Here is a 14,879-nt window from a genome sequence, read left to right as displayed (position 1 = left end):
GAAATATCTGCCTTTTCTTCTATTTAAAATGCTCAGCTATCTGTAATGGAGAAAAAAGATGTGTGGAAGTTTTGTAGAAAAACAAGGAGCATCAAAACATAGAGCGACGTTTAAGGAAATATGTAATACCTACTTTTGTTTTAGTAGAAACATATCCTTTCAGAAGTTTAAAAGTGTGTCCACTTGGAAGTGTTAAGAATATTTTCTACATAAGACTTTAAAGCAGAAATTTTAGTCAATGCAATTAAAGTGTGTTAGTAAGAACTTTGGAATACTTTTGTGAAATGAAGTGTTTTATACACACAACCCTGTATAGAAATAGATGTCAAAAGATTTTACCTGTTCCAGAAATACTGATTTCTGGTTGGCTATCATTACCTTTGTGTAAGTGTGCTTGTAGTGCCTCTACAATCAATGATTTTCCATGTTTATTCCTTAGACATTGTGCATCTAGCTGTTGGATTGTACCCAAAGAGTACATATCGTCTATTGTTAGCAATATTTTTTTCTTTCTTAAGGTTATAGCAAGTACTTAATATAGGAAAAAATGAAACATATGGAAGTTCCGGAGAACATAACCAGAAAATTGGGAATTAATTGTTAGATAAAGGGAAAGGAAATGGGAATTGGTTGATAAGTAAATCCTGGTTCAAGCTGATGCAGCTGTTAGAATGTAGGGACAGATTTTCAAAGCCATTTACTTAAGAACTTTGGATTGTTGAGACAAGGTGTGTACTACAATCTCCCAAAGCTATTCCAGAGGTATGGGGTAGAAGATTATACTAATGGAAAGAGCATGGGTTTTGAAAACAGAAAACAAAACTATTTACTAGTTCTCATTGTTTCTTCAAAGCCTTTAACTTTACTGAGTGCCATTTTCCTTTTCCTGGGGTTATCGGAAAGATTAAGTGAAATAATAGTTAATTACACATCATAAACGAGTAAGACACTGTGTGCAGTAACTCAAATGTATTATCTCATTTAATCCTTGTAACACTTATAAGGCAAATTATACCATTTCTTTTTAAAATAAATGCAAAAATAGTAAGTGAAAAAGCTTAGGCAGCCTTATATTAAAGTACTAACATTTAACTCTGTTTTTTAATGAGTGCAAAGCATTCAGCATGATATTTGACATTCAGAAGCATTAAACAGATATTAAGTTCTTTCTTTTCAACTAACTATAAAATATTAACAATGTGGGCTCATTTTATTGATTTCCCTAACTTGTCAATAGGAAAATTTCACTGATGCAAGGATGTGACTCTGGTCCGGATGCACCCTTTTCTCTGAAGGTGGCATTATTTATCATAGATGTCATGATAAGGAATAATGAAGTCTAAATGATAAATTTATGGAGGAATGTGAAAATTATTCCTAGAACATATTTTATTTTACCAAGTAATGCTAAAATCATATTCAAGGACTAAAGACATATTTAAGCACAGAGGTTTAAAAGTAAAACTGGTAGTGTATATTCAGCTACCTTTGTAAGTGAAACTCTGTGAGAAAGGACAGTCACATTTGTTGGATTTTTAGTTGAAAGTATATTTTCAGCTAAAGTTTAGTTTCAGCAAGGAGCTGACAAGAACTACAAGGAAATGTGTGATAACACCTGATATTAAACAAAGCAGGGGTTCCAGTGGCCACATGTTTGGAAATAATGGAAAATTATAATGAAAGGTAGTGGGCTTAGACTTAGATGGTTTTCATTAAATATTCCAGGTAATGAGAGCAGTTCCTAAGAGATTTTTGCAAAGAAAATGCATAGCAGGGATGGGAAAACAATGTTTTAAGAAACAAAGTAGAGGCCCTGGCCGGTTGGCTCAGTGGTAGAGCGTCGGCCTGGCGTGCAGGAGTCCTGGGTTCGATTCCCGGCCAGGGCACACAGGAGAAGTGCCCATCTGCACCCCTACCCCTCTCCTTCCTCTCTGTCTCTCTCTTCCCCTCCCGCAGCCGAGTCTCCATTGGAGCAAAGATGGCCTGGGCACTGAGGATGGCTCCATGGCCCCTGCCCCAGGTGCTAGAATGGCTCTGGTTGGAACAGAGCAATACCCCAGGTGGGCAGAGCATTGTCCCATGGTGAGCGTGCCGGGTGGATCCCGGTCAGGCACATGTGGGAGTCTGCCTGACTGCCTCCCCGTTTCCAACTTCAGAAAAATACAAAAAAAAAAAAAAAAGAAAGAAAAAAAGAAACAAAGTAGAATGAACCTTAAAGAGATTAATAAAAATGCAGAGCCCTGTACTTTGAGAAAAGCAGGGGCGGGCCACCCAATTGTAAGTGCAAAAGTGTGCACAAACAGATAAGCAGGTGACTGAAACTGCAGGCAGATTAGATGGTCCAGCTGGTAAAAGGCATCAGACCTGGTAATGCAGTAGCATGATTCTTTGATTAGTGATAAAAAAATAAGGCTCTCCACTGCTTTTTTTTTTAAGGTGATGGAAACTATTTTAAATATTTATTTTTCAACTTTCCAGCAAGCATAATGCAGATGGTTATTTTCCTGTAGATGCTGCTGTAACCTTTATACATCAGAAACTCTATTTGAATATTTACCTCCCATTAACATTGTGAACTAAATATACACCTCTTTATATCTACACTATTCCTTATTACAGGAGTTCTCTAGCCCACAACTATATCAAAAGAATTTTGAGCAATACACTGTTGCATTTTAATAGTGTAGTCAGTTTAAAAACATACATTCCAAAAGTGTTTAACCCACCGGTATTTAGAGATACCCAAAACAGATATAATTTGTCTGAGTAAAATGTATACAGCTGTAATTTATCAGGTTGATTCAAGAGATATATATCTTCCTAAAGACATATAATTAATCACAATGCTTTTTGAATTTATCTGAGAGTTTAGAAAAGATAAGGCGGTTCCGATTCTTGAAGCATACTCTTAATAGTCTGTGAGTAAATAGTGGAAATAAACAGTGTTATTGAGAGTAAATAAACAGTGGAAAATGGACATGTGTTCAATAACTTCTAAAGTAAACTATAATTAAATCCATAGCTCATTCAATTCTTTCATAGTTTATGCTATAACCAACCCAAGCAGTTGAATAAGGTGGAAGGAGATATACATAGGCTTCACTATAAAAAGATAACCTGATTTTTACTCCAGCATTATTTTAACAGCTGCATATGTCCAGGAAAAAAAATTATGAATAAGAAAGCTGCAGTTTTATACGATGATCCAGGAAGCAGTTTTGCATCTTATGATGCTATAACTTTAAGCAAACATTGAGAAAAAGGTATCAGACTCTTTATAAATACAGATAACAGACATCTAAAATCCTACAATATAAGACGTGCTTTGTGGAATTTACTTCATAAGGGAGAGTTAAAAGGAGTTAACAGGTGGCATTGTTCATACCTACTATTGCATTTTTAGAGACTTACCAGAGTGACAAACTTTGAAGATCAGTAATATTCCTGAACAACTAATATATAGAAAGCAATTACACTAATATTTTCTCAATCCTTATAGAAACTTGATGAGTAGATCATATTATTTAGGCTTTCCATATGAGGATACTGAAGCACATAATTGAGAGTGGCCCCTGCACAGCTTATCCTCCACAGTAGTCAGAGGTAGCAGCTGGTCTTTGCAGCAGTTTGGCCTGGGGGTACATCCCTCCCATTGATGTGCCAACATCAGTCAAAGCTCAACTACAAGAGGAGGGTTTATACAACCCACATGATGGTTGTACCTTGAGTGAGTGCCCAGCTTAGGTGATTGGTGAGAATGTGCCACTGGACAATATAGAATACCTACTTCATTAGGCCACTCTACCAAGTCCATGAGATATAGCAACTCTATGTAATACATAGAAACAAAACAGGGTTACTGCCCGAATGAGGAGAAAAAGAATGTCCAAAAAGAAAGAATAGAATAGAAGTCCAAGAAAAGAACTAAACAAAATGGAGACAAGCAATCTAATGAATGCTGGGTTTAAAAAACTGGTTATAAGGATGTCCATTGAACTTAATGAGAATCTCAACAGCATAAGAAAGTAGCAGTGAGAAATGAAAGATACACAAACTGAAATGAGGAATAATTTACAGGCAATCAAAACCAGAGTAAATGAAGCTGAGAATTAAATCAGCAATTTGAAATATATGGAAGCAAAAAACACCCAATCAGAACAAAAAAAAAAAGGCAAAAGAATAAAAAAAATAATAATAAGGAAATTGTAAGGAGCCTTTGGGACAACTTCAAGTGTACTAACATTCACATAGTGGGGGTGCCAGAAGGAGAGGAGAGAGAGCAAGAAATTGAAAACTGATTTAAAAAATGACAAACATTTCCCTAATCTGGTGAAAAATATAGACATAAAAGTTCAATAAGTAAAGAGAATCCCAAATAAAATGAGCCCAAAGAGGCCCATACCAAGACACATCATAATTAAACTACCAAGGTTAAAAAACAAAAACAGTATCTTAAAACCAGCAAGAGAAAAACAGTTACCTACAAGGATGCTTACATAAATCTGTCAGCTGATTTCTCAACAGAAACTTTGCAGGCCAAAAGGGATTGGCATAAAATATTCAAAGTAATGAAAAGAAAGAACCTACAACCAAGATTATTGTACCCACCAAAGTTATCATTTATAATTGAAGGACAGATAAAGACCTTCCCAGACAAGAAAAAGTTAAAAGAGTTCATTGCCACCAAATTAGTATTATATGAAATGTTAAAGGGTCTTCTTCAAAAAAGAGGAAAAAAAAAGAAAAAATACGAACAATATAATGGCAATAAATACATATCTATAAACAACTGAATCTAAAATAAATAAATAAAAATAAATGAGCAAGCAAACAGAAACAGACTCAAAGATACAGAAAAAAAATTGGCAGTTGCCAGATGGGGGTTTGGAGGGACAAGTGAAAAATTTGAATAGATTATTAAATACAAATTTGTTGTTACAGAATAATCATGAGGATATAAATTACAGCATAGAGCTGTGATGGCGAACCTTTTTATAAACACCACCCACTTTTGCAGTGCTGGTCAACCTAGTCCCTCCCGCCCACTAGTGGGCATTCCAGCTTTCATGGTGGGCAGTAGCAGAGCAACCAAACAGCACCACAATTGGTTAAATTATTAGTTAAATAATTTTTAACCGGCAATATATGCTAAGACCAACGTACCTCCAAAATATACTGAGTTCATACATCTTTGGTACATGAGATATTTTTAGACAATAAACTGCTTATACAGTGGTACCTTGAGATACGAACAAACCAACATACAAATTTTTTTTAAAATACGAGCTGCAACTAGGTTCGTATTTTTGTTTGAGATCTGAGTGAAATTTCAAGATTCAAGTCATGATTCGGGAAGCTGCTGCTTGTTGGTTTGTTGGTGCGTTGGTGCACGGGTCCAGTATCGGCAGTTTGATATATGAGTTGACTGACTTAAGAGCTCAGTTACAAAACGAGTTAAATTCGTATCTCAAGGTACCACTGTATAGTCAAATGCAAATAATTTATTTCACTGTGACTTGAACTTTGTTACCCAGTAAATCAATGAATCAGTAATAAAAAAGAAAGAAAAATAATAAGAACAACAAAGTCTAACTATATGTCACCCATGTATTAAAAATGATTTTATAGGAGCTAACTCACAATTTGTCGTACTTTTTTTTTGGATGACTAGTGATACTTCTGCTTCTGAATAATAAAGTTCAATTATAGAAACTGACTTGCCTTATTCATTTATTTTTGTTTTATTTAGTTCTAACCTTTCTGATTTGAAATAATTATAGATTCACAGGATAATGCAGAAAGAGTCTTTACCAAGTTTGCCCCATGACAACATCTTGCTTAACTGTAGTATAATATCACAATCAGGAGATTGGCATTAGTAAAATCCACAAATCTTATTCAGATTATATGTGTTTTATATGCCTTCATTATGTATGTATTGTGTTTATGTAGTTCTATGCATTTTATTATATGTACATATTTGTATAACCACCATTGCATTCAAGATACAGAATTATTCTATCACCTCAAGGATCTCTCTTGCTACCTATAGCAGTGCCCTTTTCCTTCTTCTATCTTCCTTAAGAGTTTTCCATCATTAGGCCCTGGCTGGTTGGCTCAGCAGTAGAGCATCGGCCTGGCGTGCGGGGGACCGATTCCTGGCCAGGGCACATAGGAGAAGCGCCCATCTGCTTCTCCACCCCCCCTCCTTCTTCTCTGTCTCTCTCCTCCCCTCCCGCAGCCAAGGCTCCATTGGAGCAAAGATGGCCCGGGCGCTAGGGATGGCTCCTTGGCCTCTGCCCCAGGCGCTACAGTGGCTCTGGTCGTGGCAAAGCAATGCCCCGGAGGGGCAGAGCGTTGCCCCTGGTGGGCGTGCCGGGTGGATCCCAGTGGGGTGCATGCGGGAGTCTGTCTGCCTCTCCCCCTTTCCAGCTTCAGAAAAATACAAAAAAAAAGTTTTCCATCATTAAGGTGCCAGACATTAGAGATAAAATAGAAAATATTTAAAACAAATAGTTAAGAATAATAAATTGTGTAGGTTCTGAAATCAGACCACTTAGCTCTATAAATAGCTTTACCATTTGTTGTCTGTGTGACTTTGAACTTAGCCTTCTTGAACTTCGGTTTTCATTTATAATTTAGTTATATAATAACATGTTCTTCAGGCCCTGGCCGGTTGGCTCAGCGGTAGAGCATCGGCCTGGCGTGCAGGGGACCCGGGTTTGATTCCTGGCCAGGGCACATAGGAGAAGCGCCCATTTGCTTCTCCACCCCCACCCCCCTCCTTCCTCTCTGTCTCTCTCTTCCCCTCCCGCAGCCAAGGCTCCATTGGAGCAAAGATGGCCCGGGCGCTGGGGATGGCTCCTTGGCCTCTGCCCCAGGCGCTACAGTGGCTCTGGTCGTGGCAGAGCGAAGCCCCAGATGGGCAGAGCATCGCCCCCTGGTGGGCAGAGCGTCACCCCTGGTGGGTGTGCTGGGTGGATCTTGGTCAGGCGCATGCGGGAGTCTGACGACACTCCCCGTTTCCAACTTCAGAAAAATACAAAAATAAATAAATAAATAAATAAATAACATGTTCTTCATGGTATAACTAAGTCTAGTAATACATCATGATGGCAAAAATTATCATTTTAAATTATGTTTATCTTTTTGAGGGTCACATTCTGGTCGATAATACAGATAACATGATATTAGAAAGTAGTTTATTAGGTAGTAGAAGTTTACTATAGGAAAACTGATGAGAGAATCTACTCTAGAATTGGGAACTTAATTTGAGGAACAAATTATTGTAAGTATTAACAAAAAAATCCCTGAGAGTTAAAGGATGAATTGGGTCAGGCAGATGAAGAGAGTGAAGGACTCCTAAAGGCAGGTAGGGGCTGGAAGTAACATAGAACTTTCAAAGACTGAAGGAAAGAGACCTTGTAAATATGCTAAGGAGTCTAAATTATGTCCTGAGAACAATGGAAAGAATTAAGAAGACTAAAATGATTAGATTAGACTGGTATTTCAGAAAAAAATTATTATGATGTTGATGTACAAAGATGTCCAAACTTATATAAGATTTTATAAGATATTATTGTATTGATATTTAAGACACACTGATTACATGCAGAAAAGAAAAATCTCAATTGCCCCAGAGAATGACAGTTTTGCAGTTCCTTTTGTACATTCAAATTAGGCAGGGAATTTAAGGAATATTACATGAATGTGGGAGAAAGCAAGGTGGGATATCTCTATGGCTGAGTTATAGATAGTTAAGAAAATTATGTGTTCCCTTGAGTGTGGTTACACCTTCAAGGGGTCTGAAAAAGATCAATTCTCTGGCATTTCAAAGTTGTGTTAACCTAGATGCACAAAACAAAGATAAACCTTTTAATAAAGAAGTTATATGCCTAGGGTGTGATGACCCATCATGACTTGCCCAGATAAGTATGTATGATTAGATCACCCAGTAAGGTTGCCTTGCTTACCAGACTTATAAGTTTACTATAGACATTTTTTTTTATGCACACTGGCTGCAACACAAATTATTATTCAGGAGACAGGAGGTTTGCAAGCATTCTTCTTTACAAATGAAGTATAATTCTGAAGAGAATAATAGTACATTTTCATTAAATATTAGGTGCTGATATTTCATATATTTGACTTCCAAACATACATTATTTATTCATTATCTTTCTGAAGACTCAAGAAGTTTTTGTAAAGCTGAGCTAAATGACCAGATAGAAAATTGAAAGATAGATTTAAGTAAAGACTAATATCAAATTATCCTTCAAAAAAGTATTGTAACTCTTCTTTTCATCACTGATGACCTAAGAAATGGACGTAGGATTTTTATAGCTCTGGAAGACTTTTTCCTACTATGCTGAGTGTTGTTGAAATCATATCTTCACTCTAATCTTGTGCATTTGCAATTGTAGAGATAAAGGGACTTAGAACATGAATGCAAACCAAAGGAAGCATGAATAAATAAATTTGTAAAATAAAGCCACTGTGAATAGTCAGTATGTCAAAATTATTTTTGAGAGAAAAGATTAGTCAAATCTCCTTAGTCCCTTATGCATATTTTATTACAGATTTTATTACTTTTGTTTTCATTATTGGATCACTTTTCTGTGTACTGTTCTAGAGAACAAGTTACTCAGCAACAGAAATTAACTCATATTTATCTGTAATTACAGCATCTAATGTGCTATCTCACACAATAACCTAATCCTGACAGAGGTCAATTTAGAATGACAAGTGTTGATAATTGAATAGTCTCCATGTAATTATTATATTGTAAGCTAATCGGATGAAGGGGCTTGGTCAGTGGAAGTGGTTTCTTTTCCTTGAAATGCTGAGCAGTGACTTTATGTGCAAATCATTTGACAAATATAATATATTGGTCTTTTTGATTCTTCACTCGCTTAATGTGTCTAATCTTTATCTGCTCTATATTCTCATGGAGGCAGATACTACGTTTAACAGTTTTTTGGCACCTAAGAAAAGAGAAAATCGATAAAATCTTAAGAATTTCTATGTTCAGCACAAAGTTTCACTCAATACGTGTTATTATTATTTTTCAATCAAAGTGATTTACTAAGGGAAACTAGAAAGACTAAACCTGTCTTCAGTTTGTCAATGTAGAAAACTTCCAAACCTGTAAGAATTTTTATGAGTTTATTTGAGCCAAACTGTCGACAACTACTGTTAAGCAAACACTCAACAGATTGAGAAAATGCTCTGGAAAATGGTGGTTTCACCACGTATTTTATACATTAGAATCAAAGGGGAAAACCTCAAGGGGTTACATGAAATTGATTAGTAATAGATTAGGAGAAAGCAAAGTGGGGAAATCTCTGGGATTGTATAAAAGATAAAAATGTATATTCTAAAATTTCTTTTACATAGGCAGGCATAAGATAGTTAATTAACATATGATAATAACAATGAGAGGATTTGTTGCTCTCTGCTCTGATGGGATGCTTGCATTAATTAGGTAGGCATAAACAGATTACAAGCCTTATATCTCAAAGGCTTGTTATTAGGTACGTTTTGTAGATGAAAAAGACAGCAGACAGGTTTGAATACAGTAAGGTTTGTTAGAGAAAGATACCTCCCTAGGACCTGACTACCCATCATGGACTGATTTAGTTAGAAAGTTTTAATTTCATCCTGTGTGAACACACAGGATCATCCTGTGTGTTTACTTGAGTCTGTGAGTTGTAAGGTTTTCCCTGAGCTTGTCAGTTTTAGCATGCAGCTGCTTTTTCACCCACGAGTTCTTCTAAAATATGGCCTATAATAAGGTGACCGTGTATTATGGTTTATCTGACACTGATCCTGTTTGTGGATGTTATACCAGGGTAATTATTAATATCCCCTTTTTCACAATCAAAATATCTTGATTTGGATAGCAAATTATTTGGTTAACTTTACCATAGTGCATGATCTTAGAATTTGAAATAATGAACACGTCTCATGTACTTTGATTCCAGATGGGTATCTATGGCACCTAGATTATCTAATTTTTAAAAAGTTAGTAGACAGTTCAGTTAAGTCTAATAAAATAATTTAATAGTCTATATCAATATCATCAAATGAAAAAAGCAGAATAATAAAATGCTTATAGTAATATTATCCACTTTGTCCCATTTAATATTAATATCAAAATTATTAAAAGCAGTTCCATGCTTTTTCTCAAAACAAAAATCTCCACAAGACTAGATATTTAACAATGATTTTGTAGACCCTAAAATTGTGCTAGAAGATCAGTATAGGCTACATTATATTATAAATTTGTCAAAGAAATATAAAATGTTAATTTTGATTTTCAGTAAACATATAATAAAGTATTTTATCAAAATCAAAATTAACTTTTTAAAATATCTTTAATTTAATTTAAGCCATTTCTTTGCAACTTTTATTAAAACAAATTTCATCTATAAAAACAAGGTAATTTATTAATTGATCTTAACTCAAGTTTTGCCAGCTGTTGAATTTTTACATAAAAATTGCAAAATTTCGCCTGACCAGGCGGTGGCACAGTTGATAGAGCGTCAGACTGGGATGCTGATGACCCAAGTTTGAGACCCCGAGATCACCAGCTTGAGCGCGGGCTCATCTGGCTTGAGCAAAAAGCTCACCAGCTTGGACCCAAGGTCACTAGCTCGGGCAAGGGGTTGCTTGATCTGCTGAAGGCCCACGGTCAAGGCACATATAAGAAAGCAATCAATGAACTTAGAACGAAGGTGTCACAATGAAAAACTGATGATTGATGCTTCTCATCTCTCTCCATTACTGTCTGTCTGTCCCTATCTATCCCTCTCTCTGACTCAATCTCTGTCCCTGTTAAAAAAAATTGCAAAAGATCAAAATAAAACATTCAGACATAAGGTCACACTTTAAAATTTTTATCAACTTCAGCAAATGAAGAATGACTGCATATCAATTTATATTAGCTCTCTGATCCAGAATACACTTTCCATTTAAAATATTTTTAATCACTCTTGTTATGGCATGGGTAGCTTCTATTGGGGATTAGTATACAGTATCTTCTTGATGAACACAACACTAGACAGATATTGCCTAATGCCTGGATAATACTGAATGTGACAACCAGTGAAACACGTTAAGATATTTCTCCTTTTCTTGAACTGTCAAGACAACTATGAAATGATGTAATCCATGGTATATAATATATATGCTAAGGTAAAGTTATAGCCTGTAAGGAAGACTTTATCTTCAAGACATAATTAAGATTTTTTAACTGAATAAGGATATTATCTTTATTTTAGTTTCCATCTACCTAAGTTACTCTGCATGCTAACCATTGTTTAACTATTGTGTTTTCTCTGTAGTTCACCTAAGGTAACATTCTTTGTTGGCTTGCTTGTCTACCTGAGCTACTATAATAGTCAATCCTGTTAGACTTGGGCCATTGTTTGTTTGAAAAACTGAAATCTTGTGCTTGCTCTGAGGACTGTATTTTTTCCCTCTACTCATCCTGAGGGATTTCTCCAACAGCTCCAATTCTACAGCTACTACCGACTTTTGGTTTGAGCTCCAGGCCACTGACTTGGTCTCTTATTAGAATAAGTTTAATAGGTTCAAAGAAATATATATTAAGGTTTTAAAAGCCTATACAGAGGGTCCTTTGGTTACAACACACACTTTTGTTCCTAAGACAGTGACATAACCTGAATTTTCTTGTATGTCGAAACACACACACCCTAGTCTAAGTCACTTACCTATCCTAACACAGTTGTAAAATTATAATCTAGAACATAAAAATACAACTTAGACACAGAAATAGAAAAGAACATGAAATACTGAACTGTACACTGTACTGTAGCAACAAAAAATGATTAAGCCATAATACGTCTCAACTTTAAGTTTTTATGGGAGTGAGCATCACAAATTCGAAATGTATATCAAGACTGACATAGCCTGAGGACCTCCTGTGATAGGTAAACTATTAAGAAATAAAATTTAGTTAGATCAGTTCAGGGCCCTGAAAATGTTTAATTTATAATTATGTTGCATTACACATCAATGTTTATATTCTTTTTTACAAGTGATGAGAGAAAAATCTCAAGGAATTTATCAATTAACAGCTGCGAATTATTTCACTTCAGAGCCACACCAATTTAATCATTAGGTCGGTACTCAAGTCTAATTCTTAAGAATTCTCATTCTTTGTGCACATTGTGTATCTTGTCCATAACTAACTTGACAATCTCTTTTTTAATATTCTGTAATCTTGTGTTTAACTTTATCTCAAAACATACATTTTTTTTTAATTTTTTTGCATTTTTCTGAAGCTGGAAACGGGGAGAGACAGTCAGACAGACTCCCGCATGCGCCCGACCAGGACCCACCCAGCACGCCCACCATGGGGCGACACTCTGCCCACCAGGGGGCGATGCTCTGCCCATCCTTGACGTCGCCATGTTGCGACCAGAGCCACTCTAGCGCCTGGGGCAGAGGCCACAGAGGCATCCCCAGCGCCCAGGCCATCTTTGCTCCAATGGAGCCTTGGCTGCAGGAGGGGAAGAGAGAGAGACAGAGAGGAAGGCACAGCGGAGAGGTGGAGAAGCAAATGGGCGCTTCTCCTGTGTGCCCTGGCCGGGAATCGAACCCGGGTCCTCCGCACGCTAGGCCGACGCTCTACCGCTGAGCCAACCGGCCAGGGCAAAACATACATTTTAAAATATTTTAAGTGTTGGCCCGGTATGTGGAAGACCTGGGTTCAATTCCCGGCCAGGGCACACAGGAGATGCGCCCATCTGCTTCTCCATTCTTCCCCCTCTCCTTTATCTCTATTTCTCTCTTCCCCTCCCACAGCCAAGGCTCCGTGCAAGCAAAGTTGGCCCCGGTGCTGAGGATGGCTCTGTGGCCTCTGCCTCAGGCGCTAGAATGGCTCTGGTTGCAGCAGAGCATCGTCCCCTGGTGAGCCAGGTGTATCCTGGTCAGGTGCATGCAAGAGTCTGTCTGCCTCCCCCCTGCTTCCGCTTCTCACTTCGGAAAAATGCAAAAACAAAAAAATAATATTTTAAAAGTTTACAATGAAATGAAACATAAACATATGTTCTTTGCCAGTATACAATATTTAATCATAATATTGAAAAAATCTTATGCACTTTTTTGATATTTCAGAAATAGTTTGTATTCTGACTGAGTGAAGAGTTAATTATTTAGCAGGATTTTAAAGACTTTTGATTTTCTTTGATTGTTTACACACAAAACAGAAAGTGAATAAATAAAGCTGTGTTTAAAATAGTTAACTATAAAGACTGATTGCCCAGCAGTTAGTACCAGTAGAAACCCCAGGAAAGCTATATGTAGCATATGAAATTATGGGCACGGAAAAGCCAGGCAATGGAAAGCTAGCCTCTCAGCAGGATGCAACCTCATGGTGCTTTTCCTTCTGCAGACACACATAGGGAAGGAACACTACAGAAGGCACATTCCTGAGCCTATGAGTTATCAAGTTAAAAAAATTATAAATTTGTCAAAGAGAATATTAAGTGTACACCAATGGATATAGAAAAATAATAAAAACTTCATTAAAATTAGAGAAAGTTAAGCATCTACATTTAAAATTATTGCTTAAAATTTTTTCTTGAAATTTTCTTCTAATGAATTTATTTAATAAATATTTCAATGCCTAATTTCTATAAGGTGCTGTGTTAGCCAAGAGAGACACAAATGTCAAATAACATATAGTCTCTACCTTCCAGGAACAGAGAGCCTGGTTGTAGAGAACAGAAACTAAAAAGATTTTTATCATGATATATAAGTGTATAGACTAATATATTGTAAACCTTACACTTACACAATTTTATATCTCAATTATATCTCTATTTTTAAAAGGACATTTATCAAAGTATAAGGGCTATGGTAAGAATAGGTACAAGGTATTATGAAAGAGCAATATAGAAAGACTACCCCAAAGAATTGCATTTAAATTGATATCTTAAATTTGGATCAACTAGACAGAGCAGGAAAGAGCAGGCCAGTCAGAGGGAACTGAGCGTGCAATAAGCCTGGAACCAAGAAGTGGCTTAAATGTTAAAGTCAAACAAACTATCAAGGGAATGCATTGTTTTTAAGTGATTAAGAGAATTGATTATATATTTTAAGCTATCTGTGAAAAATTATATTATTAATATAAATATATATGAATATGTAGGGGGATGTAGAAAAAGATGCCCAAAAAACAGCTTCAAAAAAATTTAAAATTTGTTTGATTTCAAATACAATGAATATCAAATATTTATAATATTAGAACAGATATTGTATGTTTTGTAAATAGTTATTGATTAAAATTTGCTTATAATTTTGGGAATAATGCTTTGTGTACTACTTTATATCCTATTTAGAAGGCTTGGTTCAGGCAAGTGAATACTAATCCTTTCTTATTTATTGCATTGGCTATATAGAAGAAGACAACCATGATATTTATGATTACAAATGTATTCTTTCTTTATATGATAGGCAAGTTATGCTGAAAATTAGAAATGGTGATTGGTCAGACATGCAAAATCACCTTCCCAATATGCTTATCATTGCCCACATATGTATGACAGAAACTATCATAGAAAAATTTTATCAATGAATATAGAATTGTGTGGCATGATTTCTATGGCATGACTTTAAATAAATGGAATAGAGTATCGACAACATTTTCTAAGCACTGCTATCCACTCAGCATTTGAGGTTATTATGTTCTGTTATTTTCTAAATAGCTGACTGAGTTTTCTAAAATGACGATAATACCAGACTCATTTATATGGCCTACTTCAGAAGTACACACAGTTGGGTGGTTTACACCTTATTTAGTACAGGCACTTACACAATGAATCTTTTTAAGAGTGTTGTGTTGTACTTTC

General features: G+C 36.0%; 1 protein-coding gene and 1 pseudogene across 2 annotated transcripts in view; one reads left to right on the top strand and one right to left on the bottom strand.

Moving 5' to 3' along the window:
• The window catches only part of CNTN5 (contactin 5), a 1,332,234-nt gene that overhangs the window by 564,071 nt on the left and 753,284 nt on the right, over window positions 1–14,879 (top strand). The window lies entirely within an intron of this gene.
• The window catches only part of LOC136318692 (eukaryotic translation elongation factor 1 epsilon-1 pseudogene), a 177,366-nt pseudogene continuing 173,502 nt past the window's right edge, over window positions 11,016–14,879 (bottom strand).

This window comes from Saccopteryx bilineata, chromosome 1, assembly GCF_036850765.1.
Source record: "Saccopteryx bilineata isolate mSacBil1 chromosome 1, mSacBil1_pri_phased_curated, whole genome shotgun sequence".
Classification (NCBI taxonomy): Eukaryota; Metazoa; Chordata; class Mammalia; order Chiroptera; family Emballonuridae; genus Saccopteryx; species Saccopteryx bilineata.
Note: the sequence above shows the minus strand (reverse complement) of the source record. Positions and strands in the feature narration are given on the sequence as shown.